The sequence below is a fragment of the Platalea leucorodia genome (assembly GCF_965183815.1).
Source record: "Platalea leucorodia genome assembly, chromosome: 2".
NCBI lineage: Eukaryota > Metazoa > Chordata > Aves > Pelecaniformes > Threskiornithidae > Platalea > Platalea leucorodia.
This window is the reverse complement of record NC_138824.1, coordinates 130,002,229-130,014,632: the sequence shown is the minus strand read 5'-3', so window position 1 is coordinate 130,014,632 and position 12,404 is coordinate 130,002,229.

Sequence of the window (12,404 nt, the reverse complement as noted above, 5' to 3'; positions counted from 1 at the left end):
TATATAAGTCCCTTATAGGGGCGTGCTTACTGACTACTGAGGCAGAAATGAGGATGTGGACAGCTTGGTGTGTGGCCATGTACTTCTTTGGAGCAAGTAAGGCATCCGTAGAGCCATGATACCTGCTTTGCTCTGGGAGAATGTAGCTTACTTGTTTTACTGTGTTTTTGTTTTGCTTTGTCTTATAGGAGCTAAAATCACCCAAACCTCAAGTCTGGTCCTGAAAGAAGATGAGAAAGCTACTCTGACATGCAGTCAAAATGATAATCACAATTATATGTCCTGGTATCTGCAGCAGCCAGGGAAGGGGCTGCAGTTGCTCTATTATTCCGTTGGTGCAAATATGGAGCAAGAGGGTGACATTCCCACTGGATACAAAGCTAAACGGTTAAACCTCGCAGACTTCCATTTGGATATTTTATCTGTGAAGATGAACAATTCAGCTGTCTATTTCTGTGCCAGCAGTTTGGACACAACACTTCAAAGTCACTTGCTTTCTTTACATAAACTTCTCTCCTTTCCAGCACCTTCCCTCAGAAGGGAGCTGCTCTCAGCACAGGAAAAGGGTATGTAGGCCTATTGAAAAAACAGATGTTGCCGAGGAATTGGAACAAGAGAGGCAGAATAGGTCTTTGAAGTGCAGGTTAATTGCTGAACTCCTCTTTCCTGATCAGCCATTTATTCTGTATCTCATCAGAACAATCAATAAAGATTGTTAATCAAATGCAGATACAAAATAAAGGAAACTGCAATCTACACAGCCACAAATTATTGTCCCCTAAGCCATTTTCTTACCTGACACAGAACAGTTACTTGAAATATACATATGTCTAAGTCTGAAATACTTTAGAGATAGTGACTTGTATGTGCACTCTCATTCCTCTCTGAATATTATCAAGCAGCGAAAGCCACAATGCTTTTCACTGTGCTTGGAAAGGTTACCCTAATCACAAGAAATCTGTAGAACTAAGATTGTCAACAGTAATGAGAAGGAGCCTGAACAAAAGACGATACAAGAATAGAAGCTAAACAGAACTAATATGCCACAGATTGGATTAAAATGACAGAAGAGGCGGCATTACCGTGGTCTGCAAGTGCATAGACACAGTCCTGAAAAGTTACATGTGTGTGGAGGATATAAAGAAGAAAGGAACATAGTACAAAGTAGTATGCAACTTAGAATGAATTCACACTCAAGCAAAATAACATGTAGATTTCCATTTATTCAGAAATTGTTCTGACTATCCAGTTCACTTCTGACTACATAGTGAAGCACATGCCACTGTGTGTGTCACATCTATCTCTTTATACCTCATACTTACCTCTTTCACAGCCTAATAAGCAGCAACACAGTCTATATTAATCTGGTTTATTCCTTCTCTCTGTGGATTTCTGATTTTTTTTTTTTTCTCCTAGACAACTTTGTGGTGTTCCTCATTCAAAGTCTTGTAGGTCTCTCTGACTTTGAGCTAAGCTCTAATAGAAACACTGCTCCAGAGAGCATCCATATTTTGAAGACAAAAATGTAGAGGGATGAACAAGCAGGATGTGAATGTGAGATTATTATTATATAATCTCTCCCTGATGGAATATTTTAGACTTGACATGAAGAGTCTTTTGTCTCACACACAAAGACCTACCAGTGTCTTTCTAGCACCGCCATTCTCCCAGGTAGTGTCATTGATGCAGTGGAATTAGTCGTAGCATGAGGTACTCTTTGGTGTAAGCATTCCTTGATGATAATGTAACAAATTGTCCTAAATTGTCCTACAGCAAGAAAGCACTAAGCAAAGTCCTTGTGATGTGTAAAAGTCACCTGCATAATTTGCTAGTTCTGAAATAAATAAGAATAATAACCTGTTTCCAGACAGAGCGTTTTGGAAACGTTTAAAGAAAGGATGTAGAATGGGACCATTCAATAATTACAGACACAGCATCCATATTCTGAGATTATTCTTATCCTAATCCGAATTATGTCAAATTGTATTGTAAATGCTGTAGAGCAAAGGAGTATCTATATTAACACATATGGAGGATAAGCATACTGAACTTATAGGGAAAATTTCAATTTGTGGTTATTACGCAGCATTTCTTCACAAGGAAAGGAGTTATTGGATTACAGGCACATTCCCTGGGGAAAAGGTGAAAGAACCTTTATCTGCATCATTTAAATATCAACTGACTGGCTAGGGAGTAGCTTTGCAGAAAAGCAATCAAACACGAGTAAGCAGCAAGCCCTTTCAGCAATGAAGGCTAATTACATTTTTGGTTGCACTAGCAAGAATGCAGTTAGCATGTTGAAGCACTTGTGAGGCTATATTTGGAATACTACCTCTATTGTCCATACACACCCCCACCCTGCCTCAGCCCCAGCACAACACAGGTATCAACAAATTGTAGAGAGGTGACTAAGATGATCAGGGAACTAGAGCAGAAACATAAGAGGAGAGGCTGAGGAAATTGATTTTGTTCATCTTGGAGACAAGCAGGCTAAAGGATGGCTGTTTGCAGGTCTCCAGCTGCCTAAATAGAGTTGGAGTCTTAGAGCGGCACAGTGGAAGCTATTGGGTGCAAGCCGCAGCAAGATAAACTCTGATTAGACATAACAGAAAAATGCTTCCTCTTGAGGGTGCTTCAGCACTAGAACAGATTTCTCAGAGAGCTTGTCAAATCTCTGTCCTTGAAGATATTCAGAAAACACCCGGACAAAGCTCTGAGCAACATGATCTGGCTTTGGAGTTAGCCCCATTTTGAACAGGAATTTGGATTGAGAGATCTCCAGAAGTCCCCTCCCATCAAAATTTTTCTACAAGTATATGATTTTTATCATCTTGTTTTGCTGTTTTGAGATACCTAGAAAAAGCGTGGTGGTTTTTTTAATTTGTAAAAGCAGGTCAGCAACTCCCCAAAACCCACAAGTCTTTCGGTTTTTGTGTGTTGCACAACAGAAACAGCAGCTGTGCATGCAAAACCCATCTGCAGACTTCAGTAACAAGAAGATTGTGTGATAACATGAGACAAAAAAAAACCACCAGCTTTCATAAGGCCCATATGTGTCACTATTTCTGTCCAACTGTAATATAGTGAACAGAGAGCTGCACCCTGTGCCTCATCCTGAGAGGCCGGGGTGCTGTTGTGGTAAGAGAGGCTGATGCGTTATCAAAACGTTTTTTTGAGTAAATGTCAAACCGCATCCTGTTTTGTCTAAAATTCAACTGCTGTTCCCTTAAAGACATATTTTCAAACATATTTTGGCATGTCATCCGCTCTGATTCTGAGGTACTGTTTTCTGCTGAGGCCTTCAGAGATATTTCCCCCTTCTGTTGAAGACCCTGGCTATGCTAGACAGAAGGTCCCTTCAGGGTCTCCACTCTATGCTTCCTACTCCTTCTGCCTTGATATTGCATTCCCAGATGTTCTGCTTCCAAAGCTCCACAAGCACTCTTCTATCCTGGCCTGTGTTATTCCTACCTCTATTTAGGATATATCTATACATAAAAAGTATGACTCTGTTCTCCGTTTATTCCTGAGTGAGCTGCTTCTGAATTACCAATTGTTTAACTTGTGCCATAAAGTAATAGCTTAATGAGGTGCAAAGTAGATGAAAGATCTTCAGACACACTCTCCAGGATCAGTAATCCCTTGATTTTACAGTTTATGCTGCACAGAAATGGTGCCCACAAACACAGCTTTAAAGAACCACCCCCTGGTTCCTCCTCTCCCACAGATTAGATTCTCTTCCCTTTTTCTGAGTTGCATCCTTTTTTTTCTTTCCTCCTTTGCTTTTCCTGGTCTTTCTTATTTTTTATCTTTAGCCTTAGTGAAGCTTTGCTCACTCAAACCCTTCCACTGCACTTTTTTTTTTACCTTACCTAGAACACTAAGCCATGTTCCTTTTTCAAAATAGAGTATCAATGCTGACCTTCATATAAAAATTGTCTGAGGAGCTTGTTCTCTTTTCCTTCTCCTTACTGGCACAAAATTTCTATTTCTTAATTTACCATACCCAGAAAAGCCACTCCTGAAAAGATTTCCCACCCCTGAAAGTACTGTACTAGCCCCTGGAGATGCAGTATACCACTTCACTTAGGTAATGTCTACAGCATTGAAATACCAGGACCACAGGGAAGATCCTGTTCATCCTTCCCATGCAGTCCTTCATTCTCTTTACTTCCCTTTCAAGCTTAAAAAAAAAATATTTTCATTTAATCTGTTTTGATTTTAAGCATCCTCTTCCCCATGAACCTACAAATACTGCTTTTAGGCACGGGATTTAGCAAAACTCTGACTGTTGTGTCCCAGACAATGACTTTTTTTAGGCCACTTGCCATGATATATTCTACCATTTCACAGTCCAGCAGACTGAAGTGTAATCACACAGCCTGACATTTGCCCTCATCCCTTACTTAATTCTGCAGAATTTTGAATCACCTAATTGGAAATCCCTTACCCATGCACTTTCCTTCCTCTAACTCATACAATGATCAGGTGCTTAACCCACAAAATCTGTTTTCTCCTCTCCCATAATTAATGTTCTGCCTGCTTCAAGTGATGAGGGACCCAAAACTAGATATCCTTTTCAAGGTAAAGTTTTATCATAGCCACCAGAAAGAATTCCTACTATACACGTTTCTTGGGAGGTATTGCTTCAGATATGCAAATGCTGGCTCCCACAGGAAGGTCGGTACCTCTGGCATGTGTTAACAAAAACGTTTGTCAAGGAGGGTGAGAGAGAATTGACAGATGCACTCAGTTTTGCTGTTGGCCTCTACTTGTCACTCAGAGTAGTCACTGAGGTCTGTTGTCTGAAATGGAGAGGGAAACCATAAGAAAACAGTACATATCTGTTGTAACAGTATTAAGGTTTTGAAGGGTCGAGGACAAAGAAGGCTCCATCAACTCCTCTTTTCCCTCTCTCCCCTCCCCATCTTGTGTGATCTAGGAAATCTTGGACACAGGAGTTCACCAACTGGGAGGAGTGGAGAGCTGTTTATTTTCTGTTCTCAGGACCCTGGGACCCTGGCTTGTGCCGACAGATAATTGTTCCCTATTCCATGTCACATTTGGCACAGAACTTGCTCACCAACTCTTTTTGCTTCCTTCACTTCAGATTATATCCTTTTGTCCTTTTGTTTCAAATGCTTTTTCTCAAGTATATTAGTCCTTTTCTTGGCTTGTCAGACACCAGTCCCTTGTAATCAATCCTCCTCCTCTTCGTAAAATACATAGTTAGAGCTCTAATTTGTCCTTTAATCTATCTTTCAAATCCTGAATAGAGTGTAAGTGCCTTGATCTGAGGTTATCTCCAGTTTATGAGTGTTACTTCAAGAATCAAAACATCATCTTCTTTCTTCTAGGGGCTCCCCCACTCATACCCTGTGTTTCTTTTTGGTTTTTTTTCCCCTTCTTCTGTATCTCTGTCTATTTCCTTGAATTTTCAAAAGCAAAAATCACCTTTGCTCTTTTGCAATGATCAGGGCAAATGTAGCAAAATTATTTATGAAAATAACAATTGCAACTATAAGACTGATCACCTTTCTCACTGATACACAGAGTAACTTAAACATGACTTGACTAAAATAGAAAACATAAGTATAAAAAGAAATAATTGAAAGATAAAATTCTTTCTGAGTTTCCTTTGTTTTATTTCAAACATACTTTGTAAACAACATTTTCTTAATTGTAACGGTCAGCTTGGTCCCTCCTCCAAATTGCAGTGGCTCTGTGTGAGCATAGCTAAAAATTATTGCTAAAATTGCTAAAATTTTGCAGATAGAAGTCCAAATGGCTAAGATTGTTACTCTGTGTTGTCTGAGTTTGTGTAAAGGAGAAATCAACTCAAATTTCCTCCCTTAATGGGGAAGCAAATGCTAAGACTTTATGTAAATTATTGAGGGACATTACGTTGTTTAGTTGAGGGTATCAAAAAGTGCTCCTTTTTTTCACGCCTTGTGAATTTGAGACCCATAAAGGCGTTTTTGCAAAAAACAGTTTCTCAGAAAACAGTTCTCCTTTTTGTTTGAAACAGCCGTGAGACTACATAAGTAATAGTTGTAATCTCTTTGCTCAACATGATATTTTCTCCTTTTCTGAAGTGTTTTGAGGAGATTAAAGAAGTGACAAGCACAGAGCAGGAAAAATTAGTCCATTTTATGGGATTATGCCCATCTGTCCCCTAGCACTAAGATACACTTTTTCACTGATGATGACATGAAAAAAGATATGCCAGGTTCCCCTCAAATCTATCATCAGATCCTTTTCAAAAAAACCAAATGCATTAACTGACAGGTGACTTTTAATCTATTCACTGAATTTTTCTTTGCTACCATCATGAGCCTGGTGCTGTCACCAAGCTAATCTCGAGTAAGAACACAGTGAGAGAAAAAGCAGCTACCATGCCTCTCCTGAAAGGGTGTCACTTCTCATCTGGCTAGTGTTCTGTTCTCTTCTCCACCACTCTTGAATTCTGCCTCTATTTTGGCTAGAAATCAGTCTATTTTTTATTAGCAAGTGTGTGAGGATTTGCTTAGATGACAGATACCAGAAATGGAAGAGAGCTCCTCTTCTCACCAGTCACACAGGCAAATATAATGGAATATGTTCTAAAGCTTTGCCCTTTCCTCATTTTGCTGTACTTATTTTAAATAGGAATGCAAAATTGTTAGAATAGCTGTGTTGGTCATACTGAAAGGTTCTGCTAAACTAACACAATATGATGAGTGAATGCCAAGCAAAGACTGTAAGACTAAGGAAGACATGTAGTGGTTACTTTCCTAAAATACTATTTTATCTCCGATGGTTTTAAGTTCGGGGATCACAGTAAAATTGAAGAATCCTTTATAGTTTTGTCCTACTTTTCTGATCTCACATCGAATCCATATAAACTTTTAATTTATAAATGTGTTTAGTAATAGACACTTTTCTTCCTTTATATCAGTAGGCATGGATTTAACAATTACTCTGATCTGCCTTTTGCCAAGATAATAGATCATTTTAACCCTGCTTCCTAAATCAACCCATTTGCACATTTTATTGGTTTTGTCAGCATTTTATTCTGTCATGAATTAATATTCTACAGCAAGAAACAAAAATACCTAAGGAAATTTACCAAGCACTGTCGGCTGGGTGCCCTGCCCAAAACACACACACTGAGTTTGCACAATATTTTGAAGAAGTACCAGAATTGTCTGCCACTAGAAGCTCTCAACTGCACATAAAGTTTGTATGATAACATGTTATATCTTACCTTTCATGAGGTCACAAACAGAGGGAACTTTTATGCTCTCAGTGTTAGAAAATACTGTGCTTTTTGCAGAAGAATATGCTGAAACAGATGGTATATTGCTCCAAGACGTACTGTATGTAGTGAATCCAGCCTCTCTAGGAAGTAGCTCTTTCCATCTCTATCTGTGTCCTGTTCTCAGTTGTAGTTTCAGAATTCAATCTGAGAGACCTTCTGTAAATAAAAGCAGAAACCGTGAATCTCGCCCCTTTCTGCCATCACTAAGGTGTACTAAAGAAGAGTTGAGTTTCTGGATCTCACTCATCCTGCACCTATTTCCCCTGACTTCCCTCTTGCCCAGTTTTCATACAAAAGATCTCTTTTTGTCTTAAAAAATATCCCAGTGTCATGTATTTATTAAAAGTGTAGGCTTCTTTTCCTTACCTAGTATTGTTACCTGGGTCTCAGGACCAAACTGCTGAATACGCATCACAATACTACAGAGACTATCTCAAAATATATCCCTCCCCATAAGAAAAATGGGAGGGAGCAATATGGACATCCCATGTGAAAAATCCAGGAAGGGGATGTGTCATCCTGGGAGACAATCCCAGGGACTGATGCTCACAGGAGACATTGCAGGAATGCTGATAGTGCTAACAAGTAGGCCACAGAGTCCACTTCCTAAAAAGTAGTGGTGTAAATGCTATTTTGCAGCAAACTGGAAACTAGCCTGGACAACATCCTAAGGAGTATCCTATCGGGTATGTCGTCAAAAGGATAATATGGTGTGGAAGGGCAGATACAGTAGATGTTCTTGTAGCCTCCTTCCTAGAAGTCACTTACCTGACATGGTGCTTTCTCCTAGCAAGAAGATTGTTTGTAAATATGTTGAAATTATTATTTTTTTCTTATGATAGTATTGTATTCATTTCTCCTCGTCCCTCAACCAGACAGAATCTTCCAAAGCCGCATGTGGGAGAAGACAGACATTGCATGAAACAATATGATTGGCATGTGGCTGCTCATTAATGACCACAAACATGCTGATTTCTGTTCAGAGGATGTCCTGCTTGAGACTGTCCTGTAATGGTGGAAATATATCTAGAATGGTGATGTACTGAGCAATATGGTTTTTCTACACACACAATCTGCAATGAATTCTAGACTAGAAACCCTCCCATGTGAAGACAGACAGGAATGCTGCCAGGATTTCATTACACGATGAAAAGATTTTTTTTATGTGAGTGACTTCTGGGTATCAGGAGGAGAAGATTCTCTGTGTTTTGTCCACCTGTTCTTGCTGGGCATACTCCTAGAAGCCCTTCTATCTTTCCAGGTGTCTCTGCAATAGAGACATGCAACATAGCCAAGAGGTTGAGCCTGATACAAAACAAATGCTTCTTTCAGCTCCACCACCAGTGGCTGAGGATAAACTTTTAAAAATGCGAGTCTGTGCTTATACACACTGAACTTTAGAAAATAGATGGTCTTGGCTATGTCGCATATCTCTATTGCAGAGGCATCTGGAATGATAGAAGGGCTTCTATACCTCTGTATGCAGAGTTTTTCTGTGTTATTTGTCTCCCAGGATGACACATCTCCTTCCTGGATCTTTCACATGGGATGCCTTTATGACAACATGCTATATCTTACCTTTCCTGAGGTCACAAACAGAGGGAACTTTTATGCTCTCAGTGTTAGAAAATACTGTGCTTTTGCAGAAGAATGTGCTGAAACAGATGGTATATTGCTCCAAGACATGCTGTATGTAGTTAATCCAGCCTGTCTAGGAAGTAGCTCTTTCCATCTCTATCTGTGTCCTGTTCTCAGTTGTAGTTTCAGAATTCAATCTGAGACACCTTCTGTAAATAAAAGCAGAATGTCCAATGCTGTAGAAGACTGAGCCTGAGGTCCACACTAAAATCCAGGTGACCAGCCTGGACTTAGACACCTCAACCGGTTGGAGTGAGTGTCCTGTTCACCTGAATCCAGGGTGCTGGCCACAGCTGCACTGAGGGGCTTGACTGATATGTTCGCTGTACAGTGTGTGTGTGTGTGTGTGCACATGCCACAGGGGAGAGTGCAGAGTTTTCATGGCATGATTTAGGTGTGAGGTAGTCACAAGAAGAAAACACCACTCAATTACATAGAATCTAAAATATATTTACTAATTGGCTGGGTATAGTGGGTGGATAGCAATATCTATTCTAAGATTTCTGGCATGTGCACACACACACTTTGTACAGCGAACACATCAGTCAAGCCCCCACAGTCCAGCTGTGGCCAGCACCCTGGACCTCAAGCTGAGTCTTCTACAGCATTGAACATTCATTAACATGTTTGGAGGAGGTCTTGTCTCAAATATTTCTCTAACTTAGATGGTTGGCATAAGTCAACATTGGCCTTCCTGGTCATGCCACACCAGGCTGATCTCTTTGACTTTCTCCATATCTGAAGCCAATTAGCATTTGTTACCTTGGTGACAATCACCTTCTAGCCTCCCACTGTGTATGTAACAAGGATGTAAAGTTTGGTGGATGTAGTCAGAAACTCTCAGGTAGGCCTCCTTGATAACAGTGATCTGTGCTTTGTTTCTCAGCTTATCCTGGAATTACCTAATGAGTGAGAACAGGACAGATGTAGTAAAAGTCTCATTCTATCTGAGTAGCACTTTCAGGCACTCTACTCAGCTCTGGTGAGGCCACACCTGGAGTCCTATGTCCAGTTCTGGGCTCCCCAGTACAAGGAGGATGCAAAGAGGACAGAGACAGGCTCTTTTCAGTGGTGCCCAGTGACAGGCCCAGAGACAATGGGCATAAGCTGAAACACAGGAGGTTCCCTCTGAACACAAGCAAACACTTTTTTACTGTGAGGGTGACTAAGAACTGGAGCAGCTTGTCCAGAGAGCTTGTGGAGTCTCCATCCTTAGAGATAATTAAAGCCACCTGGGTCCTGGGGAACTGGCTCTAGGTGGCCCTGCTTAAGCAGGTTGGGTGGACAAGAGGACCTTGTCCAACCTTTAGGTTGGACATTAGGAAAAGGTTCTTCACCCAGAGGGTAGTGGAGCACTGGAACAAGCTCCCCCAGGAGGCAGTCACAGCGCCAAGCCTGCCAACATTCAAGAAGCAATTGGACAACGCCCTCAGACATATGGTATGATTTTTGGGGTTGTACTATGCAGGGACAGGAGTTGGACTTGATAATCCTTGTGGGTCCCTTCCAACTCAGGATATTCTATGATTCTATGACCTCCAGAGGTCTCTTCCAAACTCAACTATTCCACAATTCTGTGAATCTGCATTGTACCCTTCTTTCCAGTCCTGTCTCTGGACTACAGTCCAGTCCAGTCTTCTTTTGCTCCTGACTGGACTTCCTAAATATATCCTGGACCTGGTTCACAGATTGCCTAGCTTGGGACTGTTGATGGACCCTGCACCCTAGTCTGCTGGCTGTCTTCAGGTGCTGTGGGACTGTGCCCTGGTTAGTGAATACATTGCTTGAGCTGTTGTCACCCTTCATTCCTGGTTTTCCTTCCCCACTGGCCCTTGCTGCTTCTTGTCGTGTTTCTCAGGAGTATATACGTAACCAATAATGCCTAGACATATTCATGCAGTCTCTCCTCATAATAGTCTCCAGGTGAAAGAAACAGAAGCCAAACCTATAGAATGATGAGGGGCTTCAGCAGGAAATGACTCAGGAAGACTTAGCAGGCGTACTGGAGAAGCGACTCAGTATGAGCTTCAAGCATGATCTGTAGCAGACATGATTTGTGCAAGCCTTGGATGCAAAATCAAGCAATAGCATGTAAGACAAGGGAGGTTGTTTTAGAGTGTAAGAGCACAGTCATCTATCTGGGAAGAGCATAACATGAACTAATGTCTGGGAGCTGAAATCAAATATCTCCTAACTGAAATAAGGCAGAATTACTCAAGAGTGGAGGTGCTCAACTATTGCAAAAAATTACTAAGAAAGGAGGTGGTTCCTTCACTTCTCGAAGTCTTTCCATCGTTACTGCATGCTTTTGCTGCACACAAGCTTTATTTATTTATTACCTCAATGCAAAGTAAATTAATTATACGAAATTTTTGGTGTGCAATATGCAAGATATCAAGATGATAATTTAATGGTCCCTTCTGGCCTTTTGACAGATACATGAGCTCATGAAAATGGTAGCTTTGAAATTAGTTTCCAGACTGGTTTTGTTATAGGCCTTGGCTTGTTGATGCCAGATGCTGGCAACCTGAGGTCTGCTCACGGTTAATCTTTTCCAAGGGGGCGTTTATCCAGTTTATTCTTTTGCAAGACTCTATTGGTTGAAGAGAATAAAGCAGAGATGCACTTTCATATCACATGTAGCTGTTCTGTAATCTGGATTGCTTTGGTCATCTTCAACACTGCAAAGTCTGACCTAAATTATGTACAGGTCATTCTAAGCAGTTAACATAGGGTTTAGTCAAAGATTGGCAGCTCTCTACACGTGTTCGTCCTTCTTCTCAGGAGTGATTCTGACATGTCCTAGGGACTGGAGCAATTTCTTTTGGGCCAGATCCACCAGTCTGGACAACCTTATTGTCACTATAAAGATATCACAAGATGGGAATGGACAAGACTCTTGACCTTTGTGAATGTGAATACTTCTTCTTCCCTTGCTTTTTAAACGCTGTTAGGCAACAGCTCTGGCCTGTTACTTTCAGTCTTCTTCTTCCCAGGGTTACAATTTGATAGTAGTCAAATTTTCCTTTTCACAGCCTGCCTGCATCTCTGACATGATACCATCATCCCACATCCTTATCCAGAGCTGGATGCAGTAGAACAGTCTGTTTATCCTCTAGCAGTATAAAAACACGAGCATCACCCCAATCACATATCAGGGTGAGTGTGGACAAAGGTACAGGAGGACATTCTGAAGAGCCTTAGGAGTGTTAAACAGGAGTACACAATAGATGAAATGCTGTTCACACATGTCCTGCCAGTGTTTCTTTTTGTGTAGGAGTTAAAAAATACATTTGTTATTTTTCTTTTATTCCCACTCTGAAATATATAAATTCTCTTTTGTCCAAATAAGTGTCTAAACTTCATTTATTTACATTTACCCTTATTTTAACTTCTGTACTATGAGCGAAAGAGCAACTCAGTCTTCATGGTCTATTTAGTACTTTGCTTCTGTGATGAGAAAGGC